This window comes from Coregonus lavaretus, assembly GCF_964263955.1.
Source record: "Coregonus lavaretus genome assembly, chromosome: 21".
NCBI lineage: Eukaryota > Metazoa > Chordata > Actinopteri > Salmoniformes > Salmonidae > Coregonus > Coregonus lavaretus.
Window position 1 is genome coordinate 4449255 of NC_140008.1, and position 12502 is coordinate 4461756.

Genomic DNA, 12502 nt, shown 5'->3' on the forward strand with positions numbered 1-12502 from the left:
TTTGTTTTCATTAATATTTTAGTTAGGTCAGGGTGTGACATGGTGAAGTATGTGTTTTGGTTTGTCTAGGGGTTTGTAAGTTTATGGGGTAGTGTCTTGTCTAGGTGTTTGTATGTTGATGGCTGCCTAGATTGGTTCTCAATTGGAGACAGCAGTGGTTTATTGTCTCTAATTGGGAGCCATATTTAAGGCAGCCATGGGCATCATATGTTTGTGGGTAATTGTCTATGTTGAACGTTTGTTGCTTGTCAGTGCACTTACGTTGTTTAGCTTCACGGTCGTTTGTTGTTTTGTAAAGTTTTGGATAGTGTTTCGGTTTAGTGTTTTTCTCTCTTCCTAATAAAGAGATGTATTTTGCACACGCTGCGCCTTGGTCCGCTTCCTTGGACGATCGTGACACTTCAACTACCTCAACTAGCCGGTGCCCCCGCACATTGACTCTGCACCGGTACCCCCATGTATATATATGTACATATTACTTCAACTACCTCAACTAGCCGGTGCCCCCGCACATTGACTCTGCACCGGTACCCCCCTGTTTATATAGCCTCCCTACTGTTATTTTATTTGACTTCTGCTCTTTTTTTGTTACTCAACACTTTTGTTGTTGTTTTATTCTACTTTTTTTATGAAAAAAATTAATGCATTGTTGGTTAAGGGCTTGTAAGTAAGCATTACACTGTAATGTCTGCACCTGTTGTATTCGGAACATGTGGCCAATAAAATTTGATTTGATTTGATTCAACATAGCCTTTTGGGTGAGTTTTGTCTCCTCTTCAGCTGTCAGCAGGTCTACCGGCAGGCGCGGCTGGCGACCGTAGAGCATGCAGAGGGCTGAGGATCCTGTGGACCTTCAGTTGTATGTTTTGTGGAAGCTGTTCTCCGCATCTTTCCTCCTCCTTCTTCTCGAGCGTTCACCCCCGGCGCAACGTTCCGCTGCGTTGTCCTGAGAGTGATGTACAGTGATGTTCTAGAGTGACTCAGTCCTGTCAGCTGCTGCTGCGGGGTTTTTTGAAAAGATTGTTCTCAAATTCTCTACCCTGGTCGTGGTGTAGCTTCGAGCGGTATCCAAAACATCGGTATGAAGTCGTTGAAGAATCTCTCAGCTGCTGTTCTTCTGGATTTGTTCTTCGTCGGATAAGCTTGGGGCGAACCTTGTGAAATGGTTTACAACCACCAGGATGTATTAGCGGGATGTATTGCCAGGTGCATGTAGTCAATAGAGACCAGCTCCAGGGGGGAACATGATGTGATTCTGCCCAATAGGTGCTTTTACATGTGTGACTGGCTTCTTCTGTTTGATACAGGGACACCTCCGAGTCACATGCTCCTCTATATCCCTCTTCACGAATGGCCAGTAGAACCTTTCCCTTGCCAGGCTGAGGATACTCTCTGTTCCCACATGACCCATGTCATCGTGGAGGTGCTTCAGGACTGTCTGCTTGTTCATTGACTGGTCAGACAAGCTGCCTTCTTTGGTTGCTCTTCCGGTATAGGATTCCATCGTCGGTGTACAGCTTTTCCCCACTCATGCATCAGTTTCCTGGTATGGCCACTCACTCCTCGTCCGGCATCGCTGGTCAGGGTTCTGTTTGTCTCTTTCAACCTCACGAGCTCTCCGATCGCTGGTTCCTCTCTCTGAGCCCTCTCTAGCTCGTTGGGGTTGATGGTTGACAGGGGTTCGCTGTGGTGGTGTTCTCTTGAGATATTGAGGGCTGCGATCCAAGCCACATCTTTCATTTTTTGCTGCTTGGCTCCCTTCCCATGTTGCACGTCACCTGGCAGCTCTTCGGTGCATTTAGCCACGTACTTCATGATGTTAAGGGGACAACGAGAGTGTCTACGTCGACATTGACTTTGCCTGGTCTGTATCTGATGTCAAAGCAGAAGTCAGCGAGTTCTCCAACCCATCTGTGACCCACTGCGTTCAGCTTGGCTGTGCTAATGACACATTACAGCGAGTCCATGCTGTTGATTTCCACAATGGCCTCCTGGTACTCTGCTCGGTCTGTGTCAGTTATCTTGGTGATGGACACTCCCCATGACTGTTCTTCAATCAATTTCAATCAATCAATCAATTTTATTTTATATAGCCCTTCTTACATCAGCTAATATCTCGAAGTGCTGTACAGAAACCCAGCCTAAAACCCCAAACAGCTAGTAATGCAGGTGTAGAAGCACGGTGGCTAGGAAAAACTCCCTAGAAAGGCAAAACCTAGGAAGAAACCTAGAGAGGAACCAGGCTATGAGGGGTGGCCAGTCCTCTTCTGGCTGTGCCGGGTGGAGATTATAACAGAACCATGCCAAGATGTTCAAAAATGTTCATAAGTGACAAGCATGGTCAAATAATAATCAGGAATAAATCTCAGTTGGCTTTTCATAGCCGATCATTAGAGTTTAAAACAGCAGGTCTGGGACAGGTAGGGGTTCCATAACCGCAGGCAGAACAGTTTAAACTGGAATAGCAGCAAGGCCAGGCGGACTGGGGACAGCAAGGAGTCACCACGGCCGGTAGTCCCGACGTATGGTCCTAGGGCTCAGGTCTCTCAGTTGGCTTTTCATAGCCGATCATTTAGAGTTGAAAACAGCAGGTCTGGGACAGGTAGGGGTTTCGTAGCCGCAGGCAGTTCTTCGAGGCAGGGTGATGTTGTAGATGGTGTGGTTGTCAGTAGGAACTTTAACATAGGGGTTTTCAGAGTTGTGGATCTCCATCAGCCCTTCACCAACATATACCTTCACCAACATCCAACTGCCTCCGAATTCACAGACACCCAAATATCACCTATGTACATTTTAATAATAATAAGCCATTTAGCAGACGCTTTTATCCAAAGCGACTTACAGTCATGTGTGCATACATTTTTACGTATGGGTGGTCCTGGGGATCGAACCCACTACCCTGGCATTACAAGAGCCATGCTCTACCAATTGAGCTACAGAGGACCACCATTTTGACATGGCCTATTGATTAACCAGACACACTATTTATTTTTATTATGTTGTGCTATAATTTGCCATTTACCTTTAAACATATTATGATTATTATTTTTTTGACATTGTTGTGTCTCAATGGGCCCACTAGGCTGCAGTGGTCAGGTCACTCTGAGGAAGATGTCATCTTGACGTCGGGAACGTGAGCAACATGGCCAGGGCGAATGACAACATCCTGTAACCCTACTTTCACCAGAGCTGGCTCATCGGGAATATTCTGGGCCTAGATGAGGTTACCATGGGTGTTAACGTTCTCCATTGCTGCACTGAGAAGGCTGGCCATGGTGTACAGGATCTGGGTTTCACTCTTTCTTCCCCCCCGATCAGCTCTTGGACAACGTTGAACCCTACAATGGGCCTCCACCAGTCTATGTTGCTCACGAGGAAGGGTACCTTCCAGACTGGGCTCTTTGTGTGGGGGGTCACTGGTTATCCCTCTGTTTCCCTGAAACTTGGGCTTCAGTGCCCGTCTTCTCCACAGAGCAAACAATGGCTACACATAGTGAGGCCCTGTTCTTCACACTTTGGACAGCGGGATTGCCTCTCTTCTCTTTAGCTCTGTCTGGGACTGTGGCAGTCTCTGAAACTGTGGCTGGGACTGTGACAGTCTCTGAAACTGTGGCTGGGACTGTTGCTGTCTCTGAAACTGTGGCTGGGACTGTTGCTGTCTCTGAAACTGTGGCTGGGACTGTTGCTGTCTCTGAAACTGTGTCTGGGACTGTTGCTGTTTCTGAAACTGTGTCTGGGACTGTTGCTGTCTCTGAAACTGTGGCTGGGACTGTTGCTGTCTCTGAAACTGTGGCTGGGACTGTTGCTGTCTCTGAAACTGTGGCTGGGACTGTTGCTGTCTCTGAAACTGAGGCTGGGACTGTTGCTGTCTCTGAAACTGTGGCTGGGACTGTTGCTGTCTCTGAAACTGTGTCTGGGACTGTTGCTGTTTCTGAAACTGTGTCTGGGACTGTTGCTGTCTCTGAAACTGAGGCTGGGACTGTTGCTGTCTCTGAAACTGTGGCTGGGACTGTTGCTGTCTCTGAAACTGTGGCTGGGACTGTTGCTGTCTCTGAAACTGTCGTTGGGACTGTTGCTGTCTCTGAAACTGAGGCTGGGACTGTTGCTGTCTCTGAAACTGGGTCTGGGACTGTTGCTGTCTCTGAAACTGTGGCTGGGACTGTTGCTGTTTCAGGGAATCAATAAAGTTGGTTAAGGCCTCAACCTGAGCACTGAGCTGCTGGACGGTCTTGTCCATCTTCACATTAACTCCTTCCTCTCCCCTGTTCTCCAGATCGGTCTCACGCTGAGCGCTGTGTGCATGGGCCACTTTATGATGTGAGGGCTGACCTAGCCTCCCTTCATGGGCCACTTTATGATGTGAGGGCTGACCTAGCCTCCCTTCATGGGCCACTTTATGATGTGAGGGCTGACCTAGCCTCTGTTCATGGGCCACTTTATGATGTGAGGGCTGACCTAGCCTCTGTTCATGGGCCACTTTATGATGTGAGGGCTGACCTAGCCTCCGTTCATGGGCCACTTTATGATGTGAGGGCTGACCTAGCCTCCGTTCATGGGCCACTTTATGATGTGAGGGCTGACCTAGCCTCCGTTCATGGGCCACTTTATGATGTGAGGGCTGACCTAGCCTCCGTTCATGGGCCACTTTATGATGTGAGGGCTGACCTAGCCTCCGTTCATGGGCCACTTTATGATGTGAGGGCTGACCTAGCCTCCGTTCATGGGCCACTTTATGATGTGAGGGCTGACCTAGCCTCCGTTCATGGGCCACTTTATGATGTGAGGGCTGACCTAGCCTCCGTTCATGGGCCACTTTATGATGTGAGGGCTGACCTAGCCTCCGTTCATGGGCCACTTTATGATGTGAGGGCTGACCTAGCCTCCGTTCATGGGCCACTTTATGATGTGAGGGTTGACCTAGCCTCTCTTCATGGGCCACTTTATGATGTGAGGGCTGACCTAGCCTCCGTTCATGGGCCACTTTATGATGTGAGGGCTGACCTAGCCTCCGTTCATGGGCCACTTTATGATGTGAGGGCTGACCTAGCCTCCGTTCATGGGCCACTTTATGATGTGAGGGCTGACCTAGCCTCCGTTCATGGGCCACTTTATGATGTGAGGGCTGACCTAGCCTCCGTTCATGGGCCACTTTATGATGTGAGGGCTGACCTAGCCTCCCTTCATGGGCCACTTTATATTTTTTACATTTTACATTTTAGTCATTTAGCAGACCTAGCCTCCGTTCATGGGCCACTTTATGATGTGAGGGTTGACCTAGCCTGATGTGATGTGAGGGCTGACCTAGCCTCCGTTCATGGGCCACTTTATGATGTGAGGGCTGACCTAGCCTCTCTTCATGGGCCACTTTATGACGTGAGGGCTGACCTAGCCTCCGTTCATGGGCCACTTTATGATGTGAGGGCTGACCTAGCCTCCGTTCATGGGCCACTTTATGATGTGAGGGCTGACCTAGCCTCCGTTCATGAGCCACTTTATGATGTGAGGGCTGACCTAGCCTCCGTTCATGGGCCACATTATGATGTGAGGGCTGACCTAGCCTCCGTTCATGGGCCACTTTATGATGTGAGGGCTGACCTAGCCTCCGTTCATGGGCCACTTTATGATGTGAGGGCTGACCTAGCCTCCGTTCATGGGCCACTTTATGATGTGAGGGCTGACCTAGCCTCTCTTCATGGGCCACTTTATGATGTGAGGGCTGACCTAGCCTCCGTTCATGGGCCACTTTATGATGTGAGGGCTGACCTAGCCTCCGTTCATGGGCCACTTTATGATGTGAGGGCTGACCTAGCCTCTCTTCATGGGCCACTTTATGACGTGAGGGCTGACCTAGCCTCCGTTCATGGGCCACTTTATGATGTGAGGGCTGACCTAGCCTCCGTTCATGGGCCACTTTATGATGTGAGGGCTGACCTAGCCTCCGTTCCTGAGCCACTTTATGATGTGAGGGCTGACCTAGCCTCCGTTCATGGGCCACTTTATGATGTGAGGGCTGACCTAGCCTCCGTTCATGGGCCACTTTATGATGTGAGGGCTGACCTAGCCTCCGTTCATGGGCCACTTTATGATGTGAGGGCTGACCTAGCCTCCGTTCATGGGCCACTTTATGATGTGAGGGCTGACCTAGCCTCTCTTCATGGGCCACTTTATGATGTGAGGGCTGACCTAGCCTCCGTTCATGGGCCACTTTATGATGTGAGGGCTGACCTAGCCTCCGTTCATGGGCCACTTTATGATGTGAGGGCTGACCTAGCCTCCGTTCATGGGCCACTTTATGATGTGAGGGCTGACCTAGCCTCCCTTCATGGGCCACTTTATGATGTGAGGGCTGACCTACCCTCCGTTCATGGGCCACTTTATGATGTGAGGGCTGACCTAGCCTCCGTTCATGGGCCACTTTATGATGTGAGGGCTGACCTAGCCTCCGTTCATGGGCCACTTTATGATGTGAGGGCTGACCTAGCCTCCGTTCATGGGCCACTTTATGATGTGAGGGCTGACCTAGCCTCCGTTCATGGGCCACTTTATGATGTGAGGGCTGACCTAGCCTCCGTTCATGGGCCACTTTATGATGTGAGGGCTGACCTAGCCTCTGTTCATGGGCCACTTTATGATGTGAGGGCTGACCTAGCCTCCGTTCATGGGCCACTTTATGATGTGAGGGCTGACCTAGCCTCCCTTCATGGGCCACTTTATGATGTCACCTGTGATATTGATCACATGCCTCAAGAGGGTCGTCTAAGAGGAGGGGGTCTCAACTCTTGACGGATGTCACTGTGCTTGGAGCAGAGGCCCTGGGAGACTGTACGGAGAAACACATTCTGGACAGTGTATGTGTCATACCTGGTGCTGGCCTGTTTTGATGCAAACAGCACCTGATATGTTGACCTGTTTTGATGCAAACAGCACCTGATATGTTGGCCTGTTTTGATGCAAACAGCACCTGATGCTTCAATCCAATCATTCTGTAGAGCGGTGGTCACCAACCTTTTCTGTGTCAAGATCCCCTTTCGCAGTCAAAAAGCAAGCCAAGATCTACTGCTCAGAAAAAAAAAAAAAAAAACATGACTTAAAAAATTTAACATTAATAAAAACAGTTCTGTAGGATTGAGGTTTGTGCAGTAGGCCTAATACATTATCACAGCATATTGACTATATGCCTGGCCTGACAATAATGTTATTCTCAGACCATATTATACTTCAGAACTTGAGCTTTGATAACAAAATAGATCAGTTGGTGTAGCACTTCCGAGGCACAGCTGAGCATAAATTTAAATAATTTGCTTTTTTATTTTACTGGGCTGATGGTGCCTCCATCTGATGGTTATTGCGCTTTCAAGACAACTAGGAACGCAACTTGGAATTCCGAGTTGGATGACCATTCTAACCTATTTTTCCCAGTCCGATCCCAGTTCCCAGTTGTCTTGAACACACTGAAGTCGGAAGTCGGAGAGTGTATTTCTGTTAAACATAAAAAATAAAAGGGACAGGAGGAAACTGTTAAAGTTCCTTTAGTGTTTATTCTCATTTAGTTTGATAAAGCACTCAATCATGTTTTCTTTACTATATAAAGTTAAGAGTTCAAAAAGTGTGTACAAATTACTATTCCAATATTCTAATTCAAATTCACATATATGAGAATCCACAATGAAATACATTCAACTTCCCTTTAGAAACTCATGAGAAAAAAAAGTGCAGAAATATAATACAACCTCTGTATTTAAAATAGTCCTACTAATACATTGACTTGTGTTTAAAAAATGTGTATCATAACCTCAGATAATTGTTAACATACATGCGTTACATTTAAATAGAAATGAATACAAGAATAAGGAAGCCTGTTTTTAACCAGCTAGTCGCTAAGCTAATAACAACCCATATAGGCTTATCAGGCTAGCATTAGCGTCGTTAGCTTAGCATTAGCGTTTTATATTTTTCTCTAAAAGTACAACTTTGTAATATATCACACTTGGGTGGGGAGATGTCAGGGCCTTTACAATATAAATGAAGTAGAAAAGAAACCACAATACTATCTTAGAGGAGCTAAAGATCAAAACGTTCAAACCAGAATATTAGCAGGCGCCATTTTGTCTAATGTTATTCTGTTGTCTAGTCTAGCATAGACGCAATCCCATTCATTTCTGCTTAGATCGCTAACAGTTTTCACTCAATCAATTTATACATGTAAACTTGACAATTTCCACATGAAAGGTAAGTATCTCTCAGATAACCATTTCGACTCTAACATTTCCTATAGATAATGTGATCTTGCGAAAGTATTCACCCCCCTTGGCATTTTTCCTATTTTGTTGCCTTACAACCTGGAATTAAAATTTTATTTTTTGGGGGCTTTGTATCATTTGATTTACACAACATGCCCACCACTTTGAAGATGCAACATCTTTTTTATTGTGAAACAAACAAGAAATAAGACAGAAAACTTGAGCGTGCATAACTATTCACCCCCCCACCCCCAAAGTCAATACTTTGTAGAGCCACCTTTTGCAGCAATTGCAGCAATAAGCTTGGCACATCTAGCCACTGGGATTTTTGCCCATTCTTCAAGGCGAAACTGCTCCAGCTCCTTCAAGATGGATGGGTTCCGCTGGTGTACAGCAATCTTTAAGTCATGCCACAGATTCTCAATTGAACTGAGTTCTGGGCTTTGACTAAGCCATTCCAAGACATTTAAATATTTCCCCTTAAACCACTCAAGTGTGGCTTTAGCAGTATGCTTAGGGTAATTATCCTGCTGGAAGGTGAACCTCCTGGGGACACGCACCACTAGTCTGGTGCGAGGAGCAGGCACGGGCCGCACCGGGCTGGGAACACGCACCACTGGTCTGGTGCAAGGAGCAGGCACGGGCCGTGCCGGACTAGAGACACGCACCACTGGTTTGGTGCGAGGAGCAGGCACGGGCCGTGCCGGACTGGAGACACACACCATTAGTTTGGTGCGAGGAGCAGGCACAGGCCATACCGGACTGGAGACATGCACCACTGGTTTGGTGCGAGGAGCAGGCACAGGCCTTACCGCACTGGGGACATGCACCACGGGTCTGTGAAGGCGCCCTGGCGGCACAGTGCCTGCACAGTCACATGCTCATCAAAGCGAGTGAGGAGCTAACAGCCCCCGTAAGGCAGTATGCTTAGGGTCATTGTCCTGCTGGAAGGTGAACCTCCGTCCCAGTCTCAAATCTCTGGAAGACTGAAACAGGTTTTCCTCAAGAACCATCCATCATTCCTTCAATTCTGACCAGTTTCCCAGTCCCTGCAGGTGAAACACATCCCCACAGCATGATGCTGCCACCACCATGCTTCACTGTGGGGACGGTGTTCTCAGGGTGATGAGAGGTGTTGGGTTTGCGCCAGACATTTTCCTTGATGGCCAAAAAGCTCAATTTTAGTCTCATCTGACCAGAGTACCTTCTTCCATATGTTTGGGGAGTCTCCCACATGCCTTTTGGCGAACACCAAACGTGTTTGCTTATTTTTTTCTTTAAGCAATGGCTTCTTTCTGGTCACTCTTCCGTAAAGCCCAGCTCTGTGGATTGTACGGCTTAAAGTGGTCCTATGGACAGATACTCCAATCTCGGCTGTGGAGCTTTGCAGCTCCTTCAGGGTTATCTTTGGTCTCTTTGTTGCCTCTCTGATTAATGCCCTCCTTGCCTGGTCCGTGAGTTTTGGTGGGCCGCCCTCTCTTGGCAGGTTTGTTGTGGTGCCATATTCTTTCAATTTTTTTATAATGGTTTAATGGTGCTCCGTGGGATGTTCAAAGTTTCTGATCTTTTTTTATAACCCAACCCTGATCTGTACTTCTCCACAACTTTGTCCCTGACCTGTTTGGAGAGATCCTTGGTCTTCATGGTGCCGCTTGCTTGGTGGTGCCCCTTGCTTAGTGATGTTGCAGACTCTGGGGCCTTTCAGAACAGGTGTATATATACTGAGATCATGTGACAGATCATGTGACACTTAGATTGCACACAGGTGGACTTTATTTAACTAATTATGTGACTACTGAAGGTAATTGGTTGCACCAGATCTTATTTAGGGGCTTCATAGCAAAGGGGGTGAATACATACAGTTGAAGTCGGAAGTTTACATACACTTAGGTTGGAGTCATTAAAACTTGTTTTTCAACCACTCCACAAATGTATTGTTAACAAACTATCGTTTTGGCAAGTCGGTTAGGACATCTACTTTGTGCATGACACAAGTAATTTTTCTAACAATTGTTTACAGACAGATTATTTCAGACTGTGCCTTTAAACAGCTTGGAAAATTCCAGAAAATTATGTCATCGCTTTAGAAGCTTCTGATAGGCTAATTGACATCATTTGAGTCAATTGGAGGTGTATCTGTGGATGTATTTCAAGGCCTACCTTCAAACTCAGTGCATCTTTGCTTGACATCATGGAAAAATCTAAAGAAATCAGCCAAGACCTCAGAATAAACATTGTAGACCTCCACAAGTCTGGTTCATCCTTGGGAGCAATTTCCAAACGCCTGAAGGTACCACGTTCATCTGTACAAACAATAGTATGCAAGTATAAACACCGTGGGACCACGCAGCCGTCATACCGCTCAGGAAGGAGACGCGTTCTGTCTGCTAGAGATTAACGTACGTTGGTGCGAAAAGTACAAATCTATCCCAGAACAACAGCAAAGGACCTTGCGAAGATGCTGGAGGAAACAGGTACAAAAGTATCTATATCCACAGTAAAACAAGTCATATATTGACATAACCTGAAAGGCCGCTCAGCAAGGAAGAAGCCACTGCTCCAAAACCGCCATAAAAAAGCCAGACTACGGTTTGCAACTGCACATGGGGACAAAGATCGTACTTTTTTGAGAAATGTCCTCTGGTCTGATGAAACAAAAATAGAACTGTTTGGCCATAATGACCATCGTTATGTTGGGAGGAAAAAGGGGGGACTTGCAAGCCGAAGAACACCATCCCAACCGTGAAGCACGGGGGTGGCAGCATCATGCTGTGGGGGTGCTTTGCTGCAGGAGGGACTGGTGCACTTCACAAAATAGATGGCATCATGAGGAAGGAAAATGATGTGGATATATTGAAGCAACATCTCAAGACATCAGTCAGGAAGTTAAAGCTTGGTCGCAAATGGGCTTCCAAATGGACAATGACCCCAAGCATACTTCCAAAGTTTTGGCAAAATGGCTTAAGGACAACAAAGTCAAGGTATTGGAGTGGCCATCACAAAGCCCTGACCTCAATCCTATAGAACATTTGTTGGCAGAACTGAAAAAGCGTGTGCGAGCAAGGAGGCCTACAAACATGACTCAGTTACACCAGCTCTGTCAGGAGGAATGGGCCAAAATTCACCCAACTTATTGTGGGAAGCTTGTGGAAGGCTACCCGAAACGTTTGACCCAAGTTAAACAATTGAAAGGCAATGCTACCAAATACTAATTGAGTGTATGTATGTGATGAAAGAAATAAAAGCTGAAATAAATCATTCTCTCTACTATTTTTCTGACATTTCACATTCTTAAAATAAAGTGGTGATCCTAACTGACCTAAGACAGGGAATTTCTACTAGGATTAAATGTCAGGAATTGTGAAAAACTGAGTTTAAATGTGTTTGGCTAAGGTGTATGTAAACTTCCGACTTCAACTGTACAAATACAGTGGGGAAAAAAAGTATTTAGTCAGTCACCAATTGTGCAAGTTCTCCCACTTAAAAAGATGAGAGAGGCCTGTAATTTTAATCATAGGTACATGTCAACTATGACAGACAAAATGAGATTTTTTTTTTGGCTAAGGTGTATGTAAACTTCTGACTTCAACTGTATGCACTTACCCCTTTTCCATTCTTTTTTTATTTTATTTTTTGAAACAAGTTATTTTTTTCATTCCACTTCACCAATTTGGACTATTTTGTGTATGTCCATTACATGAAATCCAAACAAAAATCCATTTAAATTACAGGTTGTAATGCAACAAAATAGGACAAACACCAAGGGGGATGAATACTTTTGCAAGGCACTGTACCTGTTAAGCAGAATAAATAGAAGGGAGACAGGAGAAAACTGTTAAAGGTGTCACAGGCGTTTTTTCTAGTGTAGTCCCGTGTAGCTCAGTTGGTAGAGCATGGCGTTTGTAACTGTAAGTCGCTCTGGTTAAGAGCGTCCGCTAAATGACTAAAATGTAGAGGGGAACAGGCATAAACAATTTCCAATAGAAATCCTTAGAGGACTCGCCCAAAATAAGAGTGGATTCCAACAACAATATCTAAAACATGTTTTCTACATAAAATGTGATACCATAACCTTAAGGGTGTCACACTTACTATGTAGAGACCTCGAGATAGCTGATTAAACTAAACGTTTTTACACAATTGTGGGCTATTCTTTGGATGCTGAAATCAGTAGTTGTCAAGGTAGATGTAGGTGGGTGTGGGTGGAATCAGGCGCAGGACGCAGTACGTTAGTCCAACAGACTTTAGTGATGCACAGCAAA